Source organism: Coregonus lavaretus, assembly GCF_964263955.1.
Source record: "Coregonus lavaretus genome assembly, chromosome: 10".
Lineage (NCBI taxonomy): Eukaryota > Metazoa > Chordata > Actinopteri > Salmoniformes > Salmonidae > Coregonus > Coregonus lavaretus.
This window is the reverse complement of record NC_139997.1, coordinates 50,091,081-50,107,556: the sequence shown is the minus strand read 5'-3', so window position 1 is coordinate 50,107,556 and position 16,476 is coordinate 50,091,081. Positions and strand designations below refer to the sequence as shown.

Sequence of the window (16,476 nt, the reverse complement as noted above, 5' to 3'; positions counted from 1 at the left end):
ATGTCCTAACATATTTTTAAATCTCGACTTCTGAATGAAACCATATCATGTAATTTCATGGTATTGACAAACAGTGTCTAGTGTCATTTCCTCTTGTAGTGTATTGATTAAGGTTATTAGAGAGAGGAAGTCAGTAATTAGACTGATTGTGGTTCTCACTTCCTGAGCGGCGAAGTGGCACAATCCCAGTGAATAAAAAAGGCTGAAAAGACGTCATTTCAATTACATAACTGGTTGAAATGATGTCTTTTCAACTATACTGAACAAAAATATAAAAACAACATGCAACAATTTCAACGATTTTACTGAGTTACAGCTCATATAAGGAAATCAGCCAATTTAAATAAATTCATTAGGCCCTAATCTATGGATTTCACATGACTGGGTAGGGGCACTTGGGAGCCAGGCTCATCCACTTGGGAGTTATTTTTTTTGTACACAAATGTGAGAGCTTTTTGTGCATATGTAACATTTCTTGGATCTTTTATTTCAGCTCATGAAACATGGGACCAACACTTTACATGTTGTGTTTATATTTTTGTTAAGTATAATAAAGTGTCAATGTTGGAGTTCCCAATAGGAAAAATCTGTCTAAAACAGTGTCAGATCTGACAGTCAGTTTTTTGGTTGTTTGGATGTCTATCTGTCATTGACAGATAAGGCACTATGCCATAACATAAAAATTCAGACCGTAATAAAAAATACGACTTCCCAATTCCAAATACATAACCAATCTTGGCAATTACAATGGGATCATGTGTGACGTCTAGTAAAGGTTTGCTTTAAATCTTTATGCAATGCATGCTTATTGGTCCGATGAATAATGTTTGTGCAACTGAGCACGACTGAAATTGCCATGGGGGATGTGTGCCAAGAGCAAATAATGTTGGAACATCCATCGTCTCGTTGGGGACCAAGGCTACAGGATTGCAATGAGGCGATGCAGCAGTCTGGTTTTACTAGGGTTTCCCGTTAATATATGGAGCTGAACAGAGAATGGTTGCATCCCAAATGGGACCCTTTTTCCCTGTATCACTAATCTCTCATTTGCTATATTGTCCTCTCCTCTTTTACTGAGCTCCACTCTCATTTCATCTCTACTACTCTCTCTACCCCTGAATCCCAAATCACCCCCTACCTAGCAAACCAAAATTGGTTCTGTGAAAGTTCCCAGAACAGTCGTTAGGTTGCGGCAAATGTTCTCTTAACACAAAAACTGTCTAGTTGTGCTGATGATTATACAATGTATAAAACATTCGCCTGACCTTGCAAGTATGTTCCCAGAACACATTGTCAGTTTTCTAAAGGTTCCCAGAATATTTCATTAGGGGGTGGGAAAATTGTGGGGACTTCACATTTATTTAGGTTATGGGAACATTGTGGGCGTATGACACGAGATAGGTTCTCAAAACACAAAATCTGTCCAGTTGTGATAACATTCTTATAATGTTTGTATATGTGTGCACAAAACATTCCCTCAATGTTCTTTGAATGTTATTCCTATGCTCCCAGAATGATAAAATTACATGTTGAACAGCCCATTAATGTTTCTTTAATGTGTTATTGTTGTCTTACTGGTGATGAAGTGTATTGTACAACAATCCATGTAGAAACACATATGGCAATTATTTGCAATCACATGACAATGTATTAGACATTTATTGTACATACATAGTATTACCGTATCTTGTCGATGGTCACAAGCGGGTATCGAACCTGGGTGCTTTGCAGTGTTATTACTGGAATAAATCCACTGGGATGGGATTAACAAAAATATAAAGCGGTTTACAACTTTATCCTGACTTCCAGGTTGCGGTCTTTGTCTTTGCAAAAGAGAGGATAACAATCTAGAAAAATAACTGTCCTCTATTATTTCTTTATCAATCTTCTTTATATTCTGTAAAGTTGTGATGTTTTGACTTTTATTTTCCCTACAAACTTGATTTCAGAAATCATGTTAAATTATTGCCTGGCAGATTGTAGTGAGGTGTACATAGATGTGCATATGTACTAAGACATATAGCCATAGTTTAGATCATAATTTAAAGATTTCGGTACAAAGGGAAATCCACTAGAAACATTAAGATCCTGGTGGCGCAGCACACTAAGTAGCCTACAGGGCTTGAAGATGGCAGATCACAGGTTCAAATCTACCTGATTACCATTCTTTAAAAAAGCTATAGCTATGTTTGGACAATACCATAAGAAAATATAATTATGTAAGAAGATTAAAATGTTATTTCTTACAAGTTTGACAACTTCATATAATAATGTTACATTACACATCAATATTAAAAGAACATTGCAGTAATGTGATCAGAACTACTTCCATTATCGTTGAAGGATGTTTTTATAACAATTCTGGATCATCATGTCATAACCTCACAGAATAACTTGATAAGAGTCGCGCAGTAATGTTTCTTGTTTGTAGTAATATCTCCATCAACATAACTGAATATTCCAGGAATGTTTTTTTTAGAACAACTTCTATTGCTCCAACATTTTATTGCTGAAGTCATGTCATAATGCCGCACTATAACTTCATGAGACCATTGTAGGAATATCCTATAACTTGTTGTTATGGGTGTTTTGAAATAATATATCCATCAACGTTAGCAGAACGTTCCTATAATGTTTCCTCAGAACCACTTCTATTGCTCCCACATTTGTGACCGACCAGCTTGATTAGGTCTTATGTAGCAAAATTTGAAATTGTATTTTTTACATTGGATAAAAGTAGAGACTCAGAGCTAGAAAATTGTATATCATACACTACAGTTGAGGAACAATGGGAAAGTAATTCTGCTTTGAAAGTTGATAAATTTGTAACCCCACTTTTGAGAAAATGACCCTTGAATGTTTTGGTACATCTACTGGAGAGCTCATCTTTGTCTACACCCATTCAGCATCGTTCACACCCTCTTAAGCCTTAGCCCCACCCATCTCTTTAAGGATTCACATGTGAGGCCATGTGCTAAACAGAGAGTATGGTAGTGTACTAAACAACCAAAGACTAAAGGCTGGTTTATACTACGTCTATCGACATGTCTGTGTACAGTTGTCATTCGTTATTGCAGGAAAATAAACTCACAAGAAGATCATTATTTACAAGTTAATGGCGAGCTAATTACAGTTAATAGCTTACGGTTGTGAGTGTGATGAAATATAAGCAGGGCATTCTACCAGATAATTTTTGAACTTGGACACTGTCTCGTTGGCCTAACGTTATAGCCTAATTTGACTTTGGTGCAGGTCATGTTGTTCTTCACATTACCGTCTCTGGTAAACACATCTATATCAAATAAAATCTGTTTATCTGTCACATGCACAGGATACAGAGGGTGTAAACGGTACAGTGAAATGGTTACTTGCATAGTGGAGTATTTTGTTTAGCTAGATAAACAATTAACCATAATCCCAAATCATAACGTTACTACCTTCCATGAATCTACAGGTAGCTAAACGCTAACCAACTAGGTTGGTTCAATGTTAGATAGCTAGCTAACGTTAGGCTATAACTAGCAATGCAAATGGCTCTGAGATACGAATAAAATTACTACACAGATCATACACGTAATGGTAGCTGGTGAGCCAGTCAGCTAGCTAACGTTAGCTAGATAGCTAACAGTACGCTTTAACTTGCAATGAAAACAGATTTTGACAAAATTAGGAACGTATAATATCTGAAAATGTAGCTAGCTAGACTCTCTTACCCGTATACATGGATGAACGCTTCTCCCTCTCTGTCACGGATTCCATGGTTGCCCTTAGTTTGAAGATGTAATCCGGAGACAGGCATTTTATACAACAGCCTTCTGTGTTCTCTTTTCACTCCCTCCGCATTTGCAATCAAACGCCTGAATTTTCTCAATTTCCTTAACTGTCATACTCCGCTTCCACCGGGCATTCCACTGATTTCAAAACTCGGTCCTCCAGAAAGTGGAGCTATCTTTAAAAAAAATCTGCGTTAGAAAGGATTACCTACACATACTGAGCAGCTCATTATAGACAGAAGCGTGCTACATGGCAGACCAATACGAACTAATCTCTCGGCATGTCCAGCCCATCCATTTTTTTTTTTTTACATTTTAGTCATTTAGCAGACGCTCTTATCCAGAGCGACTTACAGTTAGTGAGTGCATACATTTTCAGCCAATCATGGCTAGCAGGAAGTTTCCTGTCGTTTTCCGTGGCTAAACCAACTAGGCTCGTAAATTTAACAATTTTGTTTGTATTTACAGATGGCATACAAGTTTGTCATTGAGGCACATGACATTTCACAAGTTCCAGAAGGCATATCTGCCAAAAAACGCATTTAGAAAAATAAAATAATAAAATGTTTACATTCAAATGCCTCTCCTGTGAAGTAGTGACGCGCAACATACGCCTAGTTTCCTGAAACAAGTCACATTTTGTTGTGGCAGTATGTTCTAAGAACATTACCGGAACATTGTGTTATTACATTCCCTGGCAACCGAATGAGAACCTTAGGGGAATGATCTGTGGTATTTTTTTTTTTACAGATGTGGTGACCAACATTTTAGTGAATGTTAGAAGGATATTTCATTTCAAACATTTTCTTATAAAAAAAAGTATTTGGTGATAAAAAAAACATTATTTCAATGTTTGTGGGACGTTATCCTAATGTCAGCTCAAACCCTAACTAGAACTTAATGGGAATGTTAGCTAATGTTCTGGGAATATTCCCGGTTTGCTGGGCTGTTTGTTGTTATCAATACACATCATTGATTGTTAGGCCTATACAGGATCTTAATTTGACCACCCTGTTGCAGGATACATTTTCCTGCGCTGCAGGAAATGAAAAGTGTATTAGAGGGTTATAAATGCTTCTAAAGTTTGTAATTTCCACTTTAAAATGTCAGACTTGATTTGCCCTAACGAACAATGTATCAACCCATACAAAAATAACCATTAATTATAATCCATATAGTAATTCACATTTCCAGTTGCTGCAGGATTATTTTCCTGCAATTTTTTTCAATTTTAGTCATTTAGCAGACGCTCTTTTTTTTTCTTCATACTGGCCCCCCGTGGGAATCGAATCCACAACCCTGGCGTTGCAAGCACCATGCTCTACCAACTGAGCTACACGGGAGAAACTGGTCAAATTAAGATCCTATACCTGGGTAGGTTCCAGTATTGGTTTTTCAGAACCAATTTAATTTAATCCAGACATGATTGCTGAAGAATGTTTAGGGAACATTATTGGAACAATCATGTCATAACATCACACTGTAGCTTTATAAGAGTATCGAGGGCCTGTAATTGATTATGGTGATACCTTGTACATGTATGCTGGACACTATGTACCATCAAATCAACCTTTATTTATACAGCACATTTCAGTCATGGAATGCAACACAATATGCTTCCCAGGAAAAAACAATGAAAATAAAAATGGAAATATTTACTACACAAACATAAGAGGATTAAAAAACAAAAGAATAACAATAAAAACTGATCGACTAAAAAGCACCCTGAGGAAAAGCAAAGCTTAAAAGGTGTGTTTTAAGATCTCTTTTAAATATGTCCACATTTTTGGCCCCCCTCAGGTTCTCAGGCAGGCTTTTCCAGAGGCTGTGGGGATAGTAAATAAAGGCTGCCTCTCGGCCGTAGGCTTTGGGATAGTTAAAAGGCCTGAGGGACATGTATTGGGGTGCACAATCATGGATTGATTTAAAAACCAATAGAAGAATCTTACAATTAATTATAAAACTCACAGGCAGCCGGTGCAGAAACCTTAAAACCTGTGTAATGTGTGCTCTCCGTCTGGTCTTAGTCAGTACCCATGCTGCAGAATTCTGTATGTTTTGCAGTTGACCAATGGCTTTCTTGGGTAGACCAGATAGGAGAGCATTACAGTAGTCAAGCCTGCTTGTAATAAAAGCATGGATGAGTCTCTCTGTATCAGCCTGAGAGAAACGGCCGCACCTTGGCAATGTTCCTCAGGTGGTAAAAAGCTATTTTGGTCACATTCCTAATGTGTGTTTCGAAATTGAGTTCAGAATCTAAAATAACACCTAGGTTTTTTACCTGGTGTTTTATCTTTATTGCCTGTGAATTAAAATGTGCGGCCGGATTTTCTCTGTGCTTTGGCTCCAACAATAAGTACCTTGGTCTTGTCTTGATTTAGCTAGAGGAAGTTGTGAGCCATCCAAGTATTTAAATCACTAATACAGTCTTATACTTTATCCGTGGAGCTAAAATCCTCTGGTGACACAGAAATGCGTCTGCGTAGCAGTGAAAATCAATGCTGTGCTTTCTGATAACGCTGCCAAGGGGTAACATATATAAACTGAACAGTACCAGACCCAAAATCGAACCTTGTGGAACGCCACATGTGATATGTATTTTCTCTGAGTTATGTTCACCAAGGCTGACAAAAAACTCTTGACTGGCTAAATAGTTCCTAAACCAATTTAGAACTGGACCGGAGAGGCCAACCCACCTCTCCAGTCTGTCCAGAAGGACATCATGGTAAACAGTGTTGAATGCAGCACTTAAATCGAAGAGTACAAGGACAGAGAGCTGTTTGGCATCTGTGTTGGCTCTAAGATCATTCATTCTCTGTGCTGTGGTGGGCCCGAAAACCAGATTGCAATTTTTCCAAAAACATTACTGGTACATTGTGTTATTACATTACCTGGAAACCTAATGAGAATGTTTGGGGAATGTTCTGTGGTGGTGAACTATAGAAGAACATTCCAAGAACATTCCAAGGATATTTCATAAAAATAATTTTCTGAAGAAAAATATGTCATCAAAAACATGATTTGAATGTTTTTGGGATGTTACCATCCTAATGTAAGATAAAACCCTAACTAGAACTTAATGGGAATCTTAGCTAATGTTCTGGGAAGGTTCCCTGTTTGCTGAGTAGACTCTCCTCCCTGGGCACTCCTGCAGATCTGAAGGGATTGGAAAGGTGTAAGCAACATGGTACTTATTTCACCTCGTCTTCTGATGGGCTTACCCCTATCCAGGAGGGACTACACTGATTTGGGAGTACCTTTCTCTCTCTCTCACTCTTTCTCTCCCCCTCATCTACTCCCCACAATCATTTAAACCGTTCTCCAAGACCGAACACTGCTTTGTTTCATTACCGCAACCTTGATGTAGCTCTCCCTCTATTTTCCCCTCTCTCAATCTCTCTCTTGTTCCCCTTCTCTTTATCTGCTTGTGTTGTTGACTGTTTTTACATGTGAACAAATTCTTGTAAATTATAGATTTTTTATTTCTATGCATGATGCACTACACATAGGTTCACCCTTAAATTATTGAGCAACATGAACTGGAGCACAAGGCTGCACTGAGAAACTGGAGTACAGGGTTCTCAACATCCCATACTAAAGTAACAGCTTAAGATAAGTCTGACAGGATAAAAGTTTCCCCTTAGTTATTATTTGATCAGCACCAATGCAAATGACATGCTACAGTGCCTTCAGAAAGTATTCACATCCCTTGGCTTTTTCCACATTTTGTTGTGTTACAGCCTGAATTTAAAATTGAATCAATGTAGAATTTTTTGTCACACAATACCCCATAATGTCAAAGTGGAATTATGTTTTTTGAAAGTTTCACAAATTAATTAAAAATGAAAAGCTGAAATATCTTGAGTCAATAAGTATTCAACCCCTTTGTTATGGCAAGCCTAAATAAGTTCAGGAGTAAAACTTTGCTTAACAAGTCACATATTAAGTTACATGGACTCACTCTGTGTGCAATAATAGTGTTTAACATGATTTTTGAATGACTACCTTATCTCTGTACCCCACACATACAATTAACATAATTTTTGAATGACTACCTCATCTCTGTACCCCACACATACAATTATCTGTAAGGTTTTTCAGTCAAGCAGTGAATTTCAAACACAGATTGAACCACAAAGACAAGGGAGGTTTTACAATGCCTCACATAAAAGGGCACCTGTTGGTAGATGGGTAAAAAACAAACAGATATTGAATATCCCTTTGAGCATGGTGAAGTTATTAATTAAACTTTGGATGGTGTATCAATACATCCAGTCATTACAAAGACACAGGTGTCCTTCCTAACTCAGTTGCCGGAGAGGAAGGAAACCGGGATTTCACCATGAGGCCAATGGTGTCTTTAAAACAGTTACAGAGTTTAATGGCTGTGATCGGAGAAAACTGAGGATGGATCAACAACATTGTAGTTACTCCACAATACTAACCTAATTGACAGAGTGAAAAGAAGGAAGTCTGTACAGAATAACAAATATTCCAAAACATACATCCTGTTTGCAACAAGGTACTAAAGTAATACTGCAAGAAATGTGGCAAAGCAATTCACTTTTTGTCCTGAATACAAAGTGTTATGTTTGGGGCAAATCCAAAACAACACATTACTGAGTACCACTCTGCATATTTATCAGCATAGTGATGGCTGCATCATGTTATGGGTATGCTTGTGATCATTAAGGACTGGGGAGTTTTTCAGGATAAAAAATAAACGGAATGAAGCTAAGCACAGGCAAAATCCTAGAGGAAAACCTGGTTCAGTCTGCTTTCCACCAGACACTGGGAGATTAATTCACCTTTCAGCAGGACAATAACTTAAAACACAAGGCCAAATCTACACTGGAGTTGCTTACCAAGAAGTCAGAGAATGTTCCTGAGTGGCTGAGTTACAGTTTTGACTTAAATCTACTTGTAAATCTATGGCAAGACCTGAAAATGGTTGTCTAGCAATGATCAACAACCAATTTGAAAGAGCTTGAAGACGTTTAATAGAATAATGGGCAAATGTTGTACAATCCAGCTGTGGAAAGCTCTTAGAGACTTACCCAGAAAGACACAGCTGTAATCGCTACCAAAGGTGCTTCTACAGTATTGACTCAGGGGTGTGAATACTTATGTAAATTACATTTTTTTAAACATGTTTTCACTTTGTCATTATGGGGTATTGTGTGTAGATGGGTGAGAATCTTTTGTTAATTTAATCCATTTGGAATTCAGTCTGTAACACAAACAAATGTGGAATAAGTCAAGGGGTATGACTACTTTCTGAAGGCACTGTAAATGTTCATGTACGTTATTTGCCTAGGTGAACAGTGAAAGGCAAAGTCATTGGCAGCATGAGTGGTTGAAATAGTTGTTGATATATTCTGCTACATTGTGCAGTCAAATATAAGAAGTAGCCGGCATCCCAAATAGCACCCTATTCCATATAGTGCACTACTTTTGACCAGAGCCCATAGGGTGCCATTTGGGATGCAACCATTTTCTTTCGACATTAGCAATAATAATAACAGTAAGTACATGTAGTTCAATTTCAGCAAAAACATTTTTACATTTAATCTCCAACTAATCGGCAGTAATCCACAGACAGAGTGGTTTAGTGGTATTGCCAAATTATTGCATGTTTTATAGAATTGAGGTGGAATTCCCATAGCTAAAAGGGTTCTTATGCAACACAAATTGCACCCTATTCCCTATGTAGTGCAGTACTTTTAACATGAGCCCGATCGAACCTGTTCAAAAGTAGTGCACTTTAAAGGGAATAGGGTGCCATTTGGGATGCAGAGTTAGACTTGTAATTAACAGGCTCGGTGTATTGTAGTTATTAACACCTAATTAACCCCAGACGTAGATCAGACCAGGCTCCCCACAGTGAATCCTGCTCAGTCCCGTTTGTTGGAGGTTTAGGCTCTTTTTCAATTCGTCTTTCCTCGATTCCTCACATCATCTCTCCTTGCGTCCTTCTCAAAACACATTTGAGGGAGGGACTTTGGATCATCTCCTCCAATATGGTTGAGAAGGAAGTGAGGAGAGGGGATGCGAAGAATCACAGGAAATTCAGATAGGGCCTCAGACTTAATATGCTTCTCTGAGAGAACTGATGTCAGTGTGCGCCATTGTCAAGAGAGGAAGACAAAAATGGGTTGGAAATGCAGTCACGCAATTGTACAGTGTCTGTACTCTGTATGTACTGCATGTATTCAGATGTGTGCACAGGACTTGCACACATGCTGAGTGCCAAACTGTGTGTCTGTGTGTGTGACATTACGATGTCCAGTGTACACTATGACAAAATATTACATAGGGAAAATCTTGCTCCTCACTCCTCCTTTACACATAGTGTAACCTAGACCATGGTGGTTTTATGGAGAGAGTCCCCACAGATTGTCTGCAGTCAAGTTTACAACATGGAGCACTCAGTACAAAGCAAAAACTCTTATGATGATGAATGTGTTTTGCATCATATGAGGCATTTTGCATCATCATAAGTTTGTTTTGTCTGCACTGAAAGCTTGACTGCTGACTTGCACAAATTTTTTTTTTTTGGGGGGGGGACTGAGTCTAGTATTCCTGGAAAGGCATAAAGGTTTACATTCATTTTCTGCAGGTAAAATAAAAACTGCCTTTGAATAATCCCGAGTAACGCCTCGATTGATTAAGTGCTGCGCATTTAAAAGCACTCAAATCAATCTTCCTCTCTCCCTTTCTCTTTGCACACGGGCATGCACACATACACACATACTCTCCTCTCCCTCTCTAGTCCTTCCTTTCCCTGATTGAGACAGATTGTGTGGTTGAGAATCTATTCAGTCAATTAGCAGCAGTGCAATGTAAGCAGAAAGTGTCTCAATCAGATATATTGATCTACCCACAAACACCATTCTGCCTCAATCATTGACTGGCTTTTCTATCGCATTGCCTGTGAATGTTAAAATGACACAAACACACACTCACACACACATTCACACACATCAGTCTACCTGCTCCAAACAATTTGCCTTTGTGTAAAAACATGAAGGAGCTTTGTTTGATGGAAACATCAAAAGGTTTGACTGAATTATTAGCAGAAAAGGCTGAAAGACACCGGAATCTCTTGCCTGAGCCAGCAGTTCCCTTTCAGGGCATTCTGTAAGCGTGAGCACCGGAAAGGCTATTAGGAGCTAATGTGGAGCCATCATATTGCTTAGAATTATCTGGCCGCCAATGACCTGCAAATATGTGCATAGTCTTACCTGGGATGGGAGCTCTATCATTAGTCTATCCACTTAATTTACTTCAAATGCCGTAAGCCATTCTGTGGTCATTTACTGTTATGCTATTATGGATGATTATTATTAGAGGCCTGCACATTTAGCATGTATTATACTCTATGTATTCAGGGTCGGTTTCCCAGACACAGATTAAGCCTAGTCCTGGACAAAAAAATGAACTTGATGGAGAATATCCATCCATGCTTTTTAGTCCAGGACCAGGCGTAATATGTGGCCTGGAAACGTTCTCTTACTGTTTAACTATAATGAAGGAATTCTTATTTTTTTAAGGAACGTGATTCTATAGCATCTCATTTCTGAGTGCTGTTTGTCAGAATGGATGCTAACCATACAGTGCATTCGGAAAGTATTCAGACCCCTTGAACTTTTACACATTTTGTTATGTTACAGCCTTATTCTAACATTTATTGAACTGTTTTTCTCTCCTCATCAATCTACACACAATACCCCATAATGACAAATGAAAACAGGTTTTTAGAAATGTTTGCAAATGTATAAAAAAAAAACATCAGAAATATTGCATTTACATAAGTATTCAGACCTTTTACTCAGTACTTTGTTGAAGCACCTTTGGCAGCGATTACAGCCTCGAGTCTTCTTGGGTATGACGCTACAAGCTTGGTACACCTGTATTTGGGGAATTTCTCCCATTCCTCTCTGCAGACCCTCTCAAGCTCTGTCAGGTTGGATGGGGAGCGTTGCTGCACAGCTATTTTCAGGTCTCTCAAGAGATGTTCGATCGGGTTCAAGTGCGGGCTCTGGCTGGGCCACTTAAGGACATTCAGAGACATGTCCCAAAGCAACTCCTGCGTTGTCTTGGCTGTGTGCTTAGGGTCGTTGTTCTGTTGGAAGGTGAACCTTCGCCCCAGTCTGAGTTCCTGAGCGCTCTGGAGCAGGTTTTCATCAAGGTTCTCTGTTCTTTGCTCCGTTCATCTTTGCCTCGATCCTGACTAGTCTCCCAGTCCCTGCCCTTGAAAAACATCTCTACAGCATGATGCTGCCACCACCGTGCTTCACCGTAGGGATGGTGCCAGGTTTCCTCCAGACGTGACGCTTGGCATTCAGGCCAAAGAGTTCAATCTTGGTTTCATCAGACCAGAGAATCTTGTTTCTCATGGTCTGAGAGTCTTTAGGTGCATTTTGGCAAACTCCAAGTGGGCTGTCATGTGCCTTTTCCTGAGGAGTGGCTTCCATCTGGCCACTCTACCATAAAGGCCTGATTGGTGGAGTGCTGCAGAGATGGTTGTTCTTCTGGAAGGTTCTCCCATCTCCACAGAGGAACTCTAGAGCTCTGTCAGAGTGACCATCTGGTTCTTGGTCACCTCCCTGACCAAGGCCCTTCTCCCCCGATTGCTCAGTTTGGCCAGGTGGTCAGCTCTAGGAAGAGTCTTTGTGGTTCCAAACTTCTTCCATTTAAGAATGATGGAGGCCACTGTGTTTTTGGGGACCTTCAATGCTGCAGAAATGTTTTAGTACCCTTCCCTGGATCTATGCCTCGACACAATCCTGTCTCGGAGCTCTACGGACAATTCCTTCGACCTCATGGCTTGGTTTTTGCTCTGACATGCACTATCAACTGTGGGACCTTATATAGACAGGTCTGTGCCTTTCCAAATCATGTCCAATCAAGTGAATTTACCAGAACTGGACTCCAATCAAGTTGTAGAAACATCTCAAGGATGATCAATGGAAACAGGATGCACCTGAGTTCAAATTCAAGTCTCATAGCAAAGGGTCTGAATACTTATGTAAATACATTTTTATTTTTTATTTTATACATTTGCAAAAATGTCATTATGGGGTATTGTGTGTAGATTGCTGAAAAAAATTATATTTAATCTATTTTAGAATAAGGCTGTAACCGGCCTCTCAAGTGGTGCAGCGGTCTAAGGCACTGCATCGCAGTGTTGCTGCGTCACTACAGCCTGGGGTTCAATCCCAGGCTATGTCATTACCGGACGTGACTGGGAGTCCCATAGGGCGGCGCACAATTGGCCCCAGCGTCGTCCGGGTTAGGGGAGGGTTTGGCCGGGGGGGCTTTACTTGGCTCATCGCGCTCTAGTGTGGCGGGCCGGGCGCCTGCAGGCTGACTTCGGACGTCAGTTGAACAGTGTTTCCTCTGACACATTGGTGCGGTTGGCTTCCGGATTAAGCAAGCGGGTGTTAAGAAGCGCGGTTTGGCGGGTCATGTTTCGGAGGACGCATGATCGAGCCCGTTGGGGAATTGCAGAGATGAGATAAGATCGTAATCATGAAATTGGGGAGAAAAAGGGGGTAAATGTTTTTTTATATATACAATTAAGAATAAGGCTGTAACGTAACAAAATGTGGAAAAAGTCAAGTGGTCTGAATACTTTCTGAAGGCACTGTAGCGTCTGGAGGAGGGCTCTGGAATTCTTCATCATACAGGGTGAAGTCACCACATGATCCAGAGGCTGTCCCTTGGATCCATTTATAGAAAGTAGGACACTGGTGGATCCAGGCTTCTCTTGCTTTTTCTTATCTTCCTCTCCCCCTCTTTCTCTCTTTTTCAGGCTAGTCCCGCCCCAATAATTGTCAACACGGACACTCTGGAGTCTGTACCTTACGTGAGTTACATTTTCTTTTTCGGCAATTGATTTGATTATGTTTATAGGCACTAACGGCAGATATTTCGCTGTGGATTGATTCGAGCTGAGTGCAAGATGCAACTTCATGCAACCCTATACCCACTTTAAGTAGTCTTTACAGGTAAGACTTTCCAGCACTGGTTGTCAATGGCAGAACATTATATTCTTAAATATTTATCTGGAACACAACATACAGTGTATGGGTAAAACAAATAAGGCCACTATTGTGAATTATTGATAGTTGTTATAAATAAAACACCTACACAGGACCACTGATTTTGTACAGCCCAAAAGCCAGCATTTTGGTTTGACATCAGAACTTTTCTCTTAACAGATATTTATTATTAATGGTTTCTATTTGTTGGCACTGGGACTCTGGGAGGACAAAGTTCTTCAAAAAGCCATTTGAACACAATTTGGAGTGAGATGCTAAATGAATGAGCAAGAGTTAGGGTGAAAATAAAGTATCCCAACCAGAAGCCATGGATAACAGGCAACATCCGCACTGAGCTAAAGGCTAGAGCTGCCGCTTTCAAGGAGCTGGACACTAATCCGGAGGCTTATAGGAAATCCTGCTATGCCCTCTGACGAACCATCAAACGAGCCAAGCATCAATACAGGACTAAGATTGAATCATACTACAACTGCTCTGACGCTCGTCAGATGTGGCAGGGCTTGCAAACTATTACGGATTACAAAAGGAAGCCCAGCCTACCAGACAAGCTAACTGCGTTTTTCGAGGCAAGCAACACTGAAGCATGCATGAGAGCACCAGCTGTTCCGGATGACTGTGTGATCACGCTCTCCGTAGGCGATGTGAGTAAGAGCTTTAAACAGCTCAACATTCACAAGGCCGCAGGGCCAGACGGATTACCAAGACGTGTACTCAGAGCATGCGCTAACCAACTGGCAAGTGTCTTCACTGACATTTTCAACCTCTCCCTGACTGAGTCTGTAATACCTACATGTTTCAAGCAGACCACCATAGTCCATGTGCCCAAGAACGCTAAGGTAACCTGCCTAAATGACTACCGACCTGTAGCACTCACGTCTGTAGCCATGAAGTGCTTTGAAAGGCTGTTCATGGCTCACATCAACACCATCATCCCAGAAACACCCTAGACCCACTCCAATTTGCATACCACCCCAACAGATCCACAGATGATGCAATCTCTATTGCACTCCACACTGCCATTTCCCACCTGGAAAAAAGGAACACCTACGTGAGAATGCTGTTCATTGACTACAGCTCAGCGTTCAACACCATAGTGCCCTCCAAGCTAATCACTAAGCTAAGGACCCTGGGACTGAACACCTCTCTCTGCAACTGGTTCCAGGACTTCCTGACAGGCCACCCCCATGTGGTAAGGGTAGGCAACAACACATCTGCCACGCTGGTCCTCGACACGGGGGCCCCTGAGGGGTGCATGCTTAGTCCCCTCCTGTACCCTTTTCACCAACAACTGTATGGCCAAGCAAGACTCCAACACCATCATTAAGTTTGCCGATGACACAATGGTGGTAGGCCTGATCACAGACAACGATGAGACAGCCTATAGGGAGGAGGTCAGAGACCTGGCAGTGTAGTGCCAGGACAACAACCTCTCCCTCAACGTGAGCAAGACCCAGGGGCTGATCGTGGACAACAGGAAAAGGAGGCCCGAGCACGCCCCCGTTCACACCAACGGGTCTGTAGTGGAGCGGGTCGAGAGCTTCAAGTTCCTTGGTGTCCACATCACCAACAAACTATCATGGTCCAAACACACCAAGACAATCATGAAGAGGGCACAACAACGCCTATTTCCCCTCAGGAGCCTGAAAAGATTTGGCATGGGTCCTCAGATCTTAATAAAAGTTATACAGCTGCACCATCGAGAGCATCCTGACTGGTTGCATCACCACCTGGTATGGCAACTGCTCGGCATCTGACCGCAAGGCGCTACAGAGGGTAGTGCGTACGGCCCAGTGATGTCATCACTGGGGCCAAGCTTCTTGCCATCCAGGACCTCTATACCAGGCGGTGCCAGCGGAAGGCCCTAAAAATTGTCAAAGACTCCAGCCACCCAAGTCATAGACTGTTCTCTGTGCTACCGCACGGCAAGTGGTACCGGAGCGCCAAGTCTAGGTCCAAAAGGCTCCTTAACAGCTTCTACCCCCAAGCCATAAGACTTCTGAACAGTTAATCAAATGGCTACCCAGACTATTTGCATTGACCCCCTTTTTTACGCTGCTGCTACTCGCTGTTTATTATCTATGCATAGTCACTTTACATATGTACATATGACCACAATTACCTCGACTAACCCGTACCCCCGCACATTGACTCGCTACCGGTACCCCCTGTATATAGCCTATTTGTTATTTTATTGTTATTTTTTTATTTATTTTGACATTTAGTTTATTTAGCATTTTCTTACTCTGCATTGTTGGCTAAGGTAAGTAAAGTAAGAATTTCACGGTAAGGTCTACTACCCCTGTTGTATTCGGCGCATGTGACAAATAAATAAAATTTGATTTGAAAGTTGCATCATCCAATGTCTGGAAGAAGCATGCTGTTCCCTCATGATGCTAATTGCATTTTGTCCCTCGACTGTTTCCAATAAATGTCACTAAACATCATTGGAAATGCCACTTTGTTTCTAAATGACCTGCAAGAAGTTGTCCTTTATTATTTTACTGCTTTGCCTCTTAGCTCATTCGCTGCCTGTGCTAGACGAAAAAGAGAGCACCATTTTGAATTATTCAATCAAGACTTCCATCCATTGTGTCCACGTTGTTACCAGATTTCCTGGTCTCGCCCTGAATACAAAT

At 40.8% G+C, this 16,476-nt stretch overlaps 1 pseudogene across 1 annotated transcript in view; it reads left to right on the top strand.

Annotated features, from left to right (window-relative positions):
- LOC311136376 (disks large homolog 2-like) overlaps positions 1–16,476 on the top strand; it is a 219,354-nt pseudogene that overhangs the window by 101,851 nt on the left and 101,027 nt on the right. The window contains exon 3 of the transcript XR_014615442.1: positions 13,591–13,644. The product of XR_014615442.1 is annotated as a disks large homolog 2-like (transcript). The remainder of the gene's footprint in view (positions 1–13,590; positions 13,645–16,476) is intronic.